Genomic DNA, 14,251 nt, shown 5'->3' on the forward strand with positions numbered 1-14,251 from the left:
GAATGATAAAACTTTAGGGTAATAGGTATAGGTAATAACCTATAATGCATATGGCGCCCCCAAAACTTCAAAATGTAACTAATTATGAATCATTGCAAAGTTTGACATTCAGAGAAGCCTTTTTCAATTATTAGTCATAACCTTTAAAACTGACTGTGGTATCCTCTGAAAACAAGCTTTTCTTTTTAGTCAGAAGAATGATGTTGGAAACCTTGAATTTTAGCAGGCCTATCCTGTTGAAAGTTTTATTTGCAATGAATGTTTTTTTTACAATCTTGTTCTCTTCCTGAGTCTCAAGAATGTGGTTGAAAAACAATAGCAGAAACCATTCTTCATATCTGTCTAACTCAGAAGGGCTGCATGTTTCCCCAAGTCTGTTTCTAACTGGTTGATCAGCACCTCATGATGACTCCTCACCTGGAAGCAGCTGTCTCCTGAACCTGATGCGTTCTGAAACTCGCATAGAGAACCAATAAGTAGCCTCGCCCAGCCGAGTCAGCACGAAGCCTGATCAATTTGTTTGTGATAAATAGGTTATTTGGATTTTACATTTTTATTCATGCATCTAAATTTTGTGGGACGTTTCTGCAAAGTTTTGTAATTTATCCAAACCTCCGATATGCCATGTCACTCAGTGACTTTCTTTGAGTGTGTTTATTCTTTCTATTCAACTCATCAAGGACATTCAGTGAACTGAACCAGAACCAACAGTTTACCAGACCGACTGTGTGCTGAGATTTTCCCATCAGTAGAGCTAAGAAACAGACTGTTAGACCTGAACCAAAGTCCAAGTCAGTTAAACAATTATGCCCCCAGGATGATTCTGGACCAGAAACCTGACATCTTTCGAGTTTTAATTCCTCCTTTTGTATCTCACCAGGATTCTCCTTCTCAGTTTAATGTAAGGAATCAGAACACCGTTTAAAACAGAGTTTAAAGCTGTAAAACCTCTTTCAATAAAACCCAAACCTTTAGTCAGGTTGTATAATATTGTAAATGCTCAATTTCTTATTCATTCAAAACTGTTTTTTATCTGTTTTTGTGTTTCTCTTTACCTAATTAAATTACTAGGAAATAGACCTTGGTTTAATTAATAATGAAACAAGTTATTGACTAAACTAATTATTAGTAACCAGCATTTTATTCAGAATAATAACTGAAGATTAATTATTTCAATGGGTCTTCATGACTCTTCATTCTGAGAAATATACAGAATGTTCTTGTTGCTTTAAACTTGTGAAAAAGATTAAAGAGACGCAAGTTCAAACTTCAGACAATAGATAGATAGATAGATAGATAGATAGATAGATAGATAGATAGATAGATAGATAGATAGATAGATAGATAGATAGATAGATAGATAGATAGATAGATAGATAGATAGATAGATAGATAGATAGATAGATAGATAGATAGATAGATAGATAGATAGATAGATAGATAGATAGATAGATAGATAGATAGATAGATAGATAGATAGATGAGAATTATATGTGAACCTCTATGTCTGAGCTCACTCTATTACTCATATCATAAATCCAGATTGTTTCTCTAAACTTATGTGGCTTTTATTTGACTTCAACCTGCAGATGATTCTTCTCCATCTACCTTCACTCTCCTTTTCGTTTTTCGCTTTTGAAGCTACACGGTCACCTGTTGAGGAAAACTACATTCAGCACATCAGCAGTGCAAAAGAGAGGCGACCCACCAAATCAAAGGAAGTTGATCACTTGTGTCTTATCAAAGCCAAGCTACCGGGTTGTGAATTAAAGAAGAAATCGTATCTCAGTCCCTCATTTTTCACCACGCAGAGATGTTCAGTAGCTCCCTTTCTTCCCACTCCTGTGCAGCAGAGATAATCCAGGCCCATTCAGAGGCAACAAAATCCATCTTTCCTGAAGTGTTGGACCCCACTAGTCCTTGGCTTGGCTGAGGTCATCAGTGCCCAAACTAAACTGAAGTACCACCGGAGAAAGCTTTTTTTTTCTTGTTTCATACTGTTTTCATTTCAGCTTTGCTTTCTTGCTGCAAACATAAACTAATACGCAATGTGAGTTTTACTTGTTATGGAAATGGAAGATAGAAAACCTTTAAGGAAATACTTCATGATAAACATTACGCATTCTGGGAGGCAGACCATCTTTTACTCTGTTTGCTTTCTGTGCAGAGCTTTGCTCTCTTGTTCTGCTGCTTTTAGTTATAGAGCAGTGAAACATCAATTGGTCAGGATTGTTATTTATTTGTCATTGCTGTAGTGTACAAAAATTGTTTGTCTATGATATATAGCAAACTGCAGAATTGGCTGGATATGGCTGTGGAACTTGCTAAGCCCCCGACCTTGCCTCCTTTTTTCTGAAAGCAAATAAAAAAATGTCATACAACCTCGAATCCTGGATATCAGTACCGGTGAAGCAGATGAAAACTGCCAGAAATGTGTGGGCGAGGGAAAGGGATAAATAAATAACTTGGAAAAGATATTTTCTTCTAAGATTTTATGTGTCTCAGAGAGGCGACACACTTTCTTTTTATGGGTGTGTGTGTGGGGGGGGGGTATTGGTGTAACTTGACAGGAGTTTAAAAGATTTATGATACCTTCAGTGAGTAGTTGTGTTCCTGTATCTGAACACTCCTGTAGAGGGTGAGAAAATACTGTCTTTGTCCTCTCAAACTACACATAACCTAACATGCAAAACTGGAAACTCAGAACTGAAGATGCTCCAAACGCATGAGCACAATGTGTCTGAGATTAATCCAAACTCATGTTTGCATGAGTTTTGTCACTATCCCTGTTCAGTTTTTGACTGCTGCTTTCAGACCCCTAATTGGACAGCAGACCATGCATGCAGCATGGCATATGTTTCTGCCTCTACTGACCCTCCTGTAGTAGCTCGGTGGCTGGACAGAAGGAGAGGAGGCCCTGCCATCTGACCTGCAACTGTGCCAGAATCCCACCTCCTCTGAAACCCTTTGATCCAGCAATTTGTAGTCCAAACGTTGCCCTGACAACTCAGCAGGCAGAACTCAGCATAGTTACTGCCTTGCAGAAGTATTCACACCACTTGAACTTGAAATCTTGTCACATTATAATCACATATTTCAATGTTTTTTATTGGGATTTTATGTAATAGATAATAGATAATAGATGGATAATTGTGAAGTGCAAGAAAAATAATATAAGATTTTTTTTTTTTTCCTGGGGGTGTTGCTGTAGATTTGGTTTAATTTGCAACTTCTGGGTATATAGTGATCATTACATTAAAGTAGTTTGTGTTGCTACCTATCATATGTAGTGAGCTAATTTTTTTCAAGTAAGTGGTTTGCAGTTTCACAATTTTTAAAATCTGTTTCAACAATCACAAGCTTCAAGACATGTTTCTGCAAAGCTTGTGCATATACAAACATGACTACTTGTTGAGCTGGCTTGGCTTTAATCAGATGAAGCTTTCCTGGATGCTTCAGCAGATGCGTGTTATACCCGGACTCAAAGTAAAACAGAGTTATTTCTCTAAGTAGATTTACATTTTTTTTATTTTTATCGGTTAACAACAGACGAGGAATCAAAAGTAATTTAGCAATTTGCCTGTTAACTCCACTTTGCTTCTAACTTTCCACTTAGCTCCAAAGCTCACAGAGCAAAATCTGGAACTCACATTGTGGTTCAGCTGGAAAGTTGAAGAAGAAGAAATTGAAATCAGATCAGATATGATTTTAGGTTTAAGAAATAATGTGTACTTTTTTATGTTTTATGATCAGTAATTATCTATTAGTCAGGTATTTCCATCCCTCACCATATTCCCAACCTGCAAAAGAAAACTACTACTTAAAACAGTCAAAATTACAACTGGTAAGCTTTCAGCAAATTAAAAGCGTAGATAATGGTAGATACATGTCAAACTTGATTCTATTTTTACCTTTGTTCTCTTAGCAGTAGAGAGACAGAGATGACAAAGCACCTAATATGGTGGTCTAAATAATCAGAGGCCGTCTCTTCAGGATATCCTCAATGTTTTTGAAAGGAAATATATAATTATATCATCCCATCGGAAGTTTATCTGTATTTGCTCTGGAAGAGGCAATTTCCTCGAATTCAAGAATACTAGTACGCTGTAAGTTGCAAACATAATCCATGCATCATGGGTTATAGAAATATTGTGGATAAATAACCATCTTTCATAGCAACTACAGCTTCAAGTCTTGCTGGCAGCTTTGCACATTGGAGATGCAAGGTGGACATCTGCCTCAGTAGTAAGTCTTCTGCAGCTGCTCATATGTTTTTATCATGTATTTAGCACCATTTGTCTTCCCAAGAACAACCTCCTTGTCATCCCTGATTTGACTCATCGCTCTCCTCATTGTGACTGCTATTAAAATATAGTGTGGATAGATTACTGAAGGTCAAGACAGAGCCCAAACAAATGGTATGCCAAATTAGACAGAGGAACTGGGAGTAAACAAAGACCCTGTGGATCTAAAGGGTCCCTGCCTTTCAGGGTGACCAAAGGACTAAGGACGACCGCCTCTTAAATTGATTCTCCAGTTTTTTTTAGGATTTCCCCATTAAAGCATTCACGATATTTCATAAGATTAATTCGACCAAAAGCAGACCAGCTGAATGACTAAAGGAATAGAAATAAAAAGCCTCAGACATTTTTTCTTTTACATTAGCGTCTTAGATGCAAAGTCTTCATTCTAAACAGATGTATTTAGCTGCATTATTATTTACATCCGATTGCTTTAGGTGATTACAAGATGCTCAGCCTTAGGTGATGGCTTTGCGGTAGCCATTTATAAAGCTGTTGCATCACGAACACAAGTGTCAGACTATGACAAAAGCACATAATCATAAATGAGGAACAGCATCCATTCAATCTATTCAGGTATCATCAGACAGGTTGCACCTATGAACTACCAGTGCATCACATGTACAGGGGTTAGACAATGAAACTGAAACACCTGTCATTTTAGTGTGGGAGGTTTCATGGCTAAATTGGACCAGCCTGGTAGCCAGTCTACATTGATTGCACATTGCACCAGTAAGAGCAGAGTGTGAAGGTTCAATTAGCAGGGTAAGAGCACAGTTTTGCTCGAAATATTGAAATGCACACAACATTATGGGTGACATACCAGAGTTCAAAAGAGGACAAATTATTGGTGCACGTCTTGCTGGCGCATCTGTGACCAAGACAGCCAGTCTTTGTGATGTATCAAGAGCCACGGTATCCAGGGTAATGTCAGCATACCACCAAGAAGGACGAACCACATCCAACAGGATTAACTGTGGACGCAAGAGGAAGCTGTCTGAAAGGGATGTTCGGGTGCTAACCCGGATTGTATCCAAAAAACATAAAACCACGGCTGCCCAAATCACGGCAGAATTAAATGTACACCTCAACTCTCCTGTTTCCACCAGAACTGTCCATCGGGAGCTCCACAGGGTCAATATACACGGCCGGGCTGCTATAGCCAAACCTTTGGTCACTCATGCCAATGTCAAACGTTGGTTTCAATGGTGCAAGGAGCGCAAATCTTGGGCTGTGGACAATGTGAAACATGTATTGTTCTCTGATGAGTCCACCTTTACTGTTTTCCCCACATCCGGGAGAGTTATGGTGTGGAGAAGCCCCAAAGAAGCGTACCACCCAGACTGTTGCATGCCCAGAGTGAAGCATGGGGGTGGATCAGTGATGGTTTGGGCTGCCATATCATGGCATTCCCTTGGCCCAATACTTGTGCTAGATGGGCGCGTCACTGCCAAGGACTACCGAACCATTCTTGAGGACCATGTGCATCCAATGATTCAAACATTGTATCCTGAAGGCGGTGCCGTGTATCAGGATGACAATGCACCAATACACACAGCAAGACTGGTGAAAGATTGGTTTGATGAACATGAAAGTGAAGTTGAACATCTCCCATGGCCTGCACAGTCACCAGATCTAAATATTATTGAGCCACTTTGGGGTGTTTTGGAGGAGCGAGTCAGGAAACGTTTTCCTCCACCAGTATCACGTAGTGACCTGGCCACTATCCTGCAAGAAGAATGGCTTAAAATCCCTCTGACCACTGTGCAGGACTTGTATATGTCATTTCCAAGACGAATTGATGCTGCATTGGCCGCAAAAGGAGGCCCTACACCATACTAATAAATTATTGTGGTCTAAAACCAGGTGTTTCAGTTTCATTGTCCAACCCCTGTAGCTTTGCATGATGCTGTATCTCAGTGCTGCTCAGTGGAAACAACACTGCATTGCACCGAGGTTTTGAGGTTTTATTTCAATAGCTACTTTGTGTTGCTTGCCAATATCACAAGCTTCCAGACTCAGATAACGATAAAAGAAAGAGAAGAAAAAATATCACTGAGAAACGAATCACACGTTGTTTGGGTAATTGCTTCTATTTAAATGTAAATATATCATTGTATTTGATTTGTTTGCATTTCGATTTAGCCCCATTAACTCTGTACCGCTTAGTAAACTCCAGTGCAGCCATCTGCCTTCAGGAGTTATCTAGTTGGTAGAATAAACCTTCGTTTAATTTCATTTCAGTATAAAATGTTGTGTGAAGGGCTGAGAAGTTTTGTTAGAGAAGAGCAGAAGAAACAGGATTATGAAGACCAAAGAAAGATGGAGACGTTTAAACCACCAGAAGGTTGTACAACAACATTTCAAGGCTTGAACAACTTGCGGAGAATTGTTAAACCCATCTTAAAACAGAGAGGGTATAGCCCAACTTCAAACCAACCAAGGTGGGAATGGTTTGGAGTTAGCTGCTGACTGGGAATGCCTGGACCCAGTGTTCCCCGTCTATTTAAATGTAGCTCCTCCTCACACTTGTTGTTGCTGTCCTTGCTCTTCCCATAGCACCCAGACCAGGGATTTGATTAGGCTCAGTGTTGGTTTACTTTGGTTATTTTAGCTTGTTTGGGTTTATTTGTGTTTTACACCATACAACACGTGTACACTCACTCTTTCATAAACATTCACACTCACACCATTGAATAACTGATGCTCACATTTCAGACTGTGATAATTTTTGGTTTATTGTTTGGTTTGCCGAAACTTACGTTAATTTAATAAAAAACATTGAACTGGCTGCTGTAATTTTGTCATGGCCTCACGAACTGGGTTGTGACAGTGACAAGAAGAATGCCACACAAAGTCCTGCTTAATGTTTGTCACAAGCCATGTAGGGACACATAAACATGATGGAGAAGGTATTCTGACATAGTGACTAAATGATAGTTGCATCGCTATGTTGTGAGGCTGCTTTTCTTCAGCAGGGACAAGGAAGCGGGTAGGTTTTGATGGGAGGATAGGTGGAGCTAAATAGAGAACAATTAAGACTTGAGACAGTACGGTCATCGTTCAGGAGGCCAGGGAACCCCTACATATAGCCAGAGCTTTGATTGACTGGTTTAATGTTAGAAATGTGTGTTAGAATGTACTAGTCAAAGTCTAGACCTAAATCCAATTGAGAAACAATCAGGATTGAAAACTTCACAGATGCTCTCTATCCCATCTGACTAAGCTTGAGCCATTTTGCAAAGAAAGTCCCTACATGTGCAGAGCTTGTGGAGACATTCTTCAAAGAACTGGTAGCTTTAATCACAGCAAAAGATGATTCTACAACATATTCACTCAAAGAGGGTGAAAACAAATGCAGGCCACACTTTTCACGTTTTTATTTTTATTCAAATCATACAACAGTTTTAAAAACATGTAGATTTTCCCTCTACCTCATACAGTATGCACAAATTTCTTCTCATTGCAGGAAATCCCAGTCATATGCACTGATAATGAGCTTGTCCAAGACAAAATATGTAAACATTTCTGACTTGTTTTGCAAGGTTTTGTTCCTCTGATTGTTCTGACATGCAATCTGATCCCTTTTTAAATTTTAAAATTCAGGTTATTCACTTATTGAGTTGGATTTTGAATCTGCCTTCCTGGCTGCAAAAAACTCATGTGCCTCAAATGATTTGGTTAAAGGTGTGAAAGACGTCTGCATATGTCCCACCACTTGATGGTATTAGTATTCTTTGAAGTGCTCGCCATGCAGCTTTAGGGACTATGGTGTCAATCAGTGGCCAATCCACCACTTTGGTCCAAACCAATATCGTGCCATGTAATTTTGTCCTCATGTTCGTGTGCCCGAGAGGACGGATCTTAATCGGAATGATTACAAAGGCACCCGCGGCTTCTCCTGTGGCACCATCATGAGATGAGCATTTGTAATTATGAATATCATTGAGATACGGCACAGAGGTCCATGGTGCTCAGGATGAAACTGGCTTTCTTGGGTAATCGTGTGTCAATGTATCTATAACGCTTCCTGCTGCAAAGAGTAGCCCCAAGTCAAGAACATCTATAAATTGTATTGGAACAGTTGGTGTTTTGCATGAAAATTAAAAATCCTTGTAAAAAAAAAAAATTTCATAAAACATCCAGGCTCCAGGAGGAGCTTCTAAAGAGAAAAGCTGTAGTTGGGGAAAGTTAGAGACTTTGGGAGTTTCTAAAGCAGAAGTGAAAGTGGACAAGAAACAAAGAGAGAGAAGAAAAATGCTCCAGGCAATGGATGACAGTGAGTGATTAAAGCTCCACAGATTAAATCGGGCAGGGATCATGTTTGGGACTGCCCTCACATCTCAGGCACAGTGTAAAAAATATTAGAACACCAGAAAATGAAAGTAATAACCATGTTGAGATGTTTGGAAACTGGGAAAATATGCATTTTTGGAGACTGACTATCTTTAATCAACACACTGTTTCAGAACCTCAAACATAAACCTAATCAATCTCTGTTGCTTAACATTTAATCAGTTTAAAGATGTAGTGATTATTTTTAACTTCTTAGTTATGCTTTGTTTACGTCCCTCTTTCTTAATAAAATTATAGAAATAAAATCTGAAAAGTGTGGCATTCATTTATAATAACCTCAGAATCATTTCAAGCATACCAATGTTTCCTCCTTCTCCACATTTTTTAGAGCCAAATATCAGACAAGAAGGAGACTCACTTGATTGTATCTCAAGCTCCTCCATCACAAACCTCCTAGATAACTTCTTAGTGCCACGGTCTTCTGTCTTTCCACTCACCGGCCAGTCCGCAAGCAAGCAGCACCTCACCTCAAAGCAAGATCGGAACCTCTCCTTCTGAGCCACCTCCACCCTGCAGACACAGCGAGCTTCTATCCAAACATCACCTTCAGTTATACCTCTTTTGGAAATAACTCCCTTGTTTAAATGGACTGACCAGTACTAACGGTACAGACTTTTCTACCTGAGCTGTGGATCTCTACAGCTTCTCCACAGAACATTGTTACCATGGACCTCTTGCTTCTCTAATTAATGCTCTAAGCGCTTAATGTAGAGATTACATTACACCAAGGTAGACTCCAACAGATTGTGCATGATTTTATTTAGGGGCAACAGATTAAAGGGGGCAGAATACAACACAATAGCATGCATCTCTATATTACTTGTAACAAATTTGGTCTTTTTTTAAACTAGGGTCTCACAAGTTACATGTTGACTTTGAATATCAACACAATGCGGCACTTGTCATATATTCATTATAAACCCTGTAGCCCAGAGACATAGCTGTAGTATTCCCGAGGAGCTTCATCTGAGTGACTGCCACATACCAAGAGGCAAGCAGTCAGTTTTGTCACTGAGACATATAATCAACCCTTAACCAACCATCTCCGAAGTGTTCTGAGGTTAATGCCTCTACACTGTCACTAGAAGCCTCTGACACTTGTGTTTGGCTTCGTCTTGATTTATTTTTTCTACGTTAGAGTCACTCTTATCATTTGCTATTTTTAAGCTATTTATTTGCAAAACTTTATTTTATTTATTTCAAAGCAGTCTAACATTGCACGCATTAGAAAAATCATATAGCCTGTACATGCATCATGTTTCAATTTAGAGCCATGGTGTTCACCGTTAGAGATAAACTAATATCCCGATAGGGAGACGGATATTTGAATTTTGATTAGTGGGGGAGGGGGGCAGAGCATCTCTCATCTTTCTCATCTTCAATTCCACCTGACATCTCTAATGGTGATCTTACAGATTGAAACTATACAATAAAATAATTAATTGAACTGGAGAGGGGAGCTTCGGTGAAGAGGGCTTTCTGCCATGTTTGGTGTAAAAAAAAAAGCCCTCTGTCTTTCCAGCTTCAACTACAGTATTTGACAACTAATAGCTGGAATAAGCTGCATCTTAATACATTAGAAAATCCCAGAACATTTCAAAAACTCATTTGTCATATATATTCATTACACACAAAGGAATATATTTCACTTTTTTACTAAAGAAATTATTTTTGATACAGAAATGTTTTTTTTGTGGGCTACACAATCATCAAAACTCTGCTAATGTGAGAGTTGTCATTGACAGCTTCTGCAAGGAGGGTAAGTCAAGGAAGGTCATTGCTAAAGAAGCTGGCTCTGCACAAAGAGCTGTGTCCAACCAAATTGAAGGAAAGTGGAGTGGATGTAAAAAGTGTTGTAGAAAAACGGTGCACAATCAACTATGACAAAGACCTTAAGAGGACTGTGAAGCAAAGTCTATTTAAGAGTATGTGGCTAGAGTCAGGGCTTTAAGAGCCACCACACACACAGACAGACGCATCCAGCACCTGAACTGAAAGACAACAGGAATGTTGGGATTGGAATGTTGCTCAGGGGTCCAATATGCAGCTATCTCTGTTTTCTTTTCACTCAACTATTCATCACAAAAATTTTAAAAAGCAAGAAATTGTCTGCAAATCCGAGTCAGGATAAAATGTAGTCCTGCAGAATGCACATGACCTAGACTGCCTATTCTCAACAGCAAGCAAGGGATGCCTACTCAACATGTGGGGATCCCAACTCTTGGTTGATTGCAAGTGCCTTAAAGCAGTAGAAAACTTGTTTAAGGCAAAACTGACATTTTACCATGTGGTGCTCATGCTCCCCCTTTCTTTCTTTACTTGTCCTGTTGCAGTTTTGTGCTACAATAGGTTGGTTCGGCTATAAATAACTAATAAGTGATGAGGACAATTATTAATAAAGCTAGTGATTTTTATTCAAATGACCGAGTCAACGCACCACCTGATTATCAGGAATCGGCAGCCAAACAGCTCGCAGTCTCTGTCAGTTTTTATTATATGAATACCTGTCTGGTGAGGCGTGGTGTTTTAGAACATATGTACCTTTAAGTACAAATAATATAAATAATGTTGTATGTATGAGCACGGTGGTGAACTACAAGAGTTTTCAGAGTGACGGAAGATCTGTGTGTTGACTCCAAAATTTAATTTTGTGCTGGATTAATATTTCAGGGTGTCTTGTTAAAAGATGTGAAATCTCACACACTGCATGACATATTATATTTTCTGTGTGGATGGTTGATTTTTATTATTATTTTTATTTTGTTTTGCAATATTTATCTCTGCAGAAGTTGTGAGAATCGAGATATCCCACTGGGTGGATAAAAAACTGACCATTCGTTGACTGGAAAACACCTTGAATACGTCAATCAAAACCCCCATACGGACATCCTGTGTTAAAACCACACAGAAGGTAAATATGAGTATCTTTCTATAGATGAAGAGTGTTGTAATGTATTACCATATGTTTGCATAACCTTGGGACTCAGAAACCTTGAAGAAGACATCTGTTTCTCTGCGTGGATGCTCAGTCACCTTGAAATAACATTTCAATTTCCATTTGTTTCCAGGTTTTCTCTCAGTATTCTGTCATAGTCACAAATTCAATGCTGAATTTGATGCTGTTAGCATCCTTTGTTGTTACACCTAAGCCTGAGAGAAAGTTTTGATTGTCCTATAAGGGAACTATTGTCCTCACTCACTTTCTTCCTTCCCATCTTTATCCCTGAGGCCTATCCGGTTCCAGCTTCTGTTTGTCTTGGGGCATTGTTTTATTACCTTCCAAACTCTGCCGGGAAAAACTTAAGACAGCAGTTGCCAGGCAACAAGGACCTGACAGGAGCGGAGAGAGCGACTCGGAGCAAAAAAGGGAGGCACGGAGAGGAGGGCGGAGGTAGGGGTAGCACTCGGAGTGGAACGACAGCAGTATCTCCACAGCTGGAGCTGCAGGTTAAGGAGCTGGTGAAGCAGCAACGCTTGCATGTCCCCTTTTTGAGCTGCCAGCAGAGGCAGTGAGAAGGGGTAAAATGAATGTTTAATCAGTTTATTCATGGTGCTAGAGTCTGTTTATTAAAAGCAAGAAGTTTTAAACTACTATTACTAGTGTAACTAAATCTTGTCACACTGATTTTATTTCTTTATTGATTTACCGCTTTCTGTATAAAGAAAAGTTTTGCATTTTAAAACATTTAAAAGAAAGGGATCTGTGTTTTGTAGGCCTTTTATTAGATAGTAGAAAGGTTATTGCAGATTGCAATCAACCACTCAGTCATGTATTCTTATTTTTTAAGGCTGTGTGTTTACGGTGGTAAACATGTTTTATTACAGACTATAGTACTGCCCAATAAGAGTGTTGGACACTAGAGACAGGACCAATCAGAGGTCCAGGCAGAGGCTACCAATCCAGACTCGATAGTCTTGTGTTGCTGCCATGTGATGCTTTTGATGTGCTCCTGTTATTTTTATGTTTGTCTTGATAAAATAAAAAATCAGGAGAGCTTGCAAATTCAAGAACAACATCCTGACTGTGAATTGCAGAGCTGACAGCAACATGTTGTGTGGATGTTTTGCTACAGGAGGAACTGGTGCATCACAAAATAGATGACATCAAAAGGAAAGAACATTATGTGGAAATATTGAAGAAACACCTTAAGATAACAGCTAGGAAGTTAAAGGCACAAATGTGTCTTCCCAATGTACAATGACCCTATTTTAGACATTTTAACTGCAAAGTGGTTTAAGGACAACAAGGTCAATGTTTTGGGGTACCCATCACAAAGCCCTGATCTCAGTCCTAGAGACTGAGAAACGTTTTGGGCAGGGCTAAAAAAAAGGTGTGTGAGAGCAAGACGGTCTACAAACATAACTCAGTTAAACCAGTTGTATCGAGGGGAATGAGCCACAATTCTAGCAAACTAGATTGTGGAAGGATAACCAAAAGTTTTGACCCAAGTCATACTGTTTAAAATGCAATTCTACCAAATATTAAGAAAATGAGTGTAAACTGCGCACTTTGAAGAAAGCAACAAACAACAACAAACCCTACAAACCAAACAAAACAGCTATGCAACTCTTTGAAAATCAGATTTTACGCTTAGAAAGCATTGTCAAAATAAGAATTAGCCATTTTTCATCTACTTTAAAATTTAACAGTAGCCTCCTCTAGGGCACGGTGACCCATGGTGATCTCGCCCCTCTTAAAAGAACCTCCGTGACCTTGAACGCTCTGGCTTTAGGCTGAGCTTTGCTTCGCTAACTCATTAATCTCACTTCATAGCACACCCCTATGGTGTCACGCCAGGAGACTTCCTTCACAACAGTGGATGGAATTTGCATGTGAAGAGCCTCTCCCTCCTGTTCTTCAATCCACTCATGCTATCTCAATTTCGTTTAAGGAAATGTTGATAAGCAACGGCCTTCAGGCAGAGAAATATCTGAGCGCTAGATACAAATTGAGGTCTGGTAAGAAGCGTAGAGAATACACCTGTACAGGGTTCATTTGTGTTGACAATGATAAACAAAGTTCCATGCATGTATGTTGGTGACTCTTTTGACATTTGCTCTGCTAGATGTAAATATACACATTTATGCAGAGATTGCTTGGCTGGCACCGCGCCAGATATTTAATCACACAGTAATTTGCAAAACAATCACTCAGCTAACTGTTATTGGTGAGATATTGGAGTGCCAAGAAGAGAAATGTCAGGTTTATTTGCAGAAAGGGAGAAATCTTCATCCTCTTGTTATTCTTGTGCGTCATCACTTTAGTAAGTCGACCCTGTCCCTCACCTCATCTGATCTTCTACAAAACTCTCTTTGCCGAGAGATCTCCCCTCGAAGGACAAAACACACACAGCCGCTCAAGTCACACTGTCATAACTTGGCCACGTTTATTTCTGAGTGTTCTTTAAAGAAAATAAGAAAAAGAGCTAAAGGCCATTTAAAGGCCAGTGTGAATGGCAGGGCCTTTTGTGTATCAGCTTTGTGTTTTACAAAAAGAGGTCAGGCTCAAAACTGTGAGACAGATAAGTGCGATGTTTCAGAGAGGTCACAGTGCTCAGTGACGTGAGGCCTTTGCTTCTGCACTTGATAGCTCC

The 14,251-nt window shown here is 39.4% G+C and overlaps 1 long non-coding RNA gene across 1 annotated transcript in view; it reads left to right on the forward strand.

The window, feature by feature from the left end:
* The window catches only part of LOC124881262, a 38,319-nt gene extending 25,743 nt beyond the window's left edge, over positions 1–12,576 (forward strand). Inside the window, exons 2-3 of the long non-coding RNA XR_007041594.1 lie at positions 11,444–11,568; positions 11,886–12,576. This is a non-coding gene — a long non-coding RNA (uncharacterized LOC124881262). The remainder of the gene's footprint in view (positions 1–11,443; positions 11,569–11,885) is intronic.
* Positions 12,577–14,251: the final 1,675 nt, after the last annotated feature.

Source organism: Girardinichthys multiradiatus, chromosome 14, assembly GCF_021462225.1.
Source record: "Girardinichthys multiradiatus isolate DD_20200921_A chromosome 14, DD_fGirMul_XY1, whole genome shotgun sequence".
In the NCBI taxonomy this organism is placed as follows: domain Eukaryota; kingdom Metazoa; phylum Chordata; class Actinopteri; order Cyprinodontiformes; family Goodeidae; genus Girardinichthys; species Girardinichthys multiradiatus.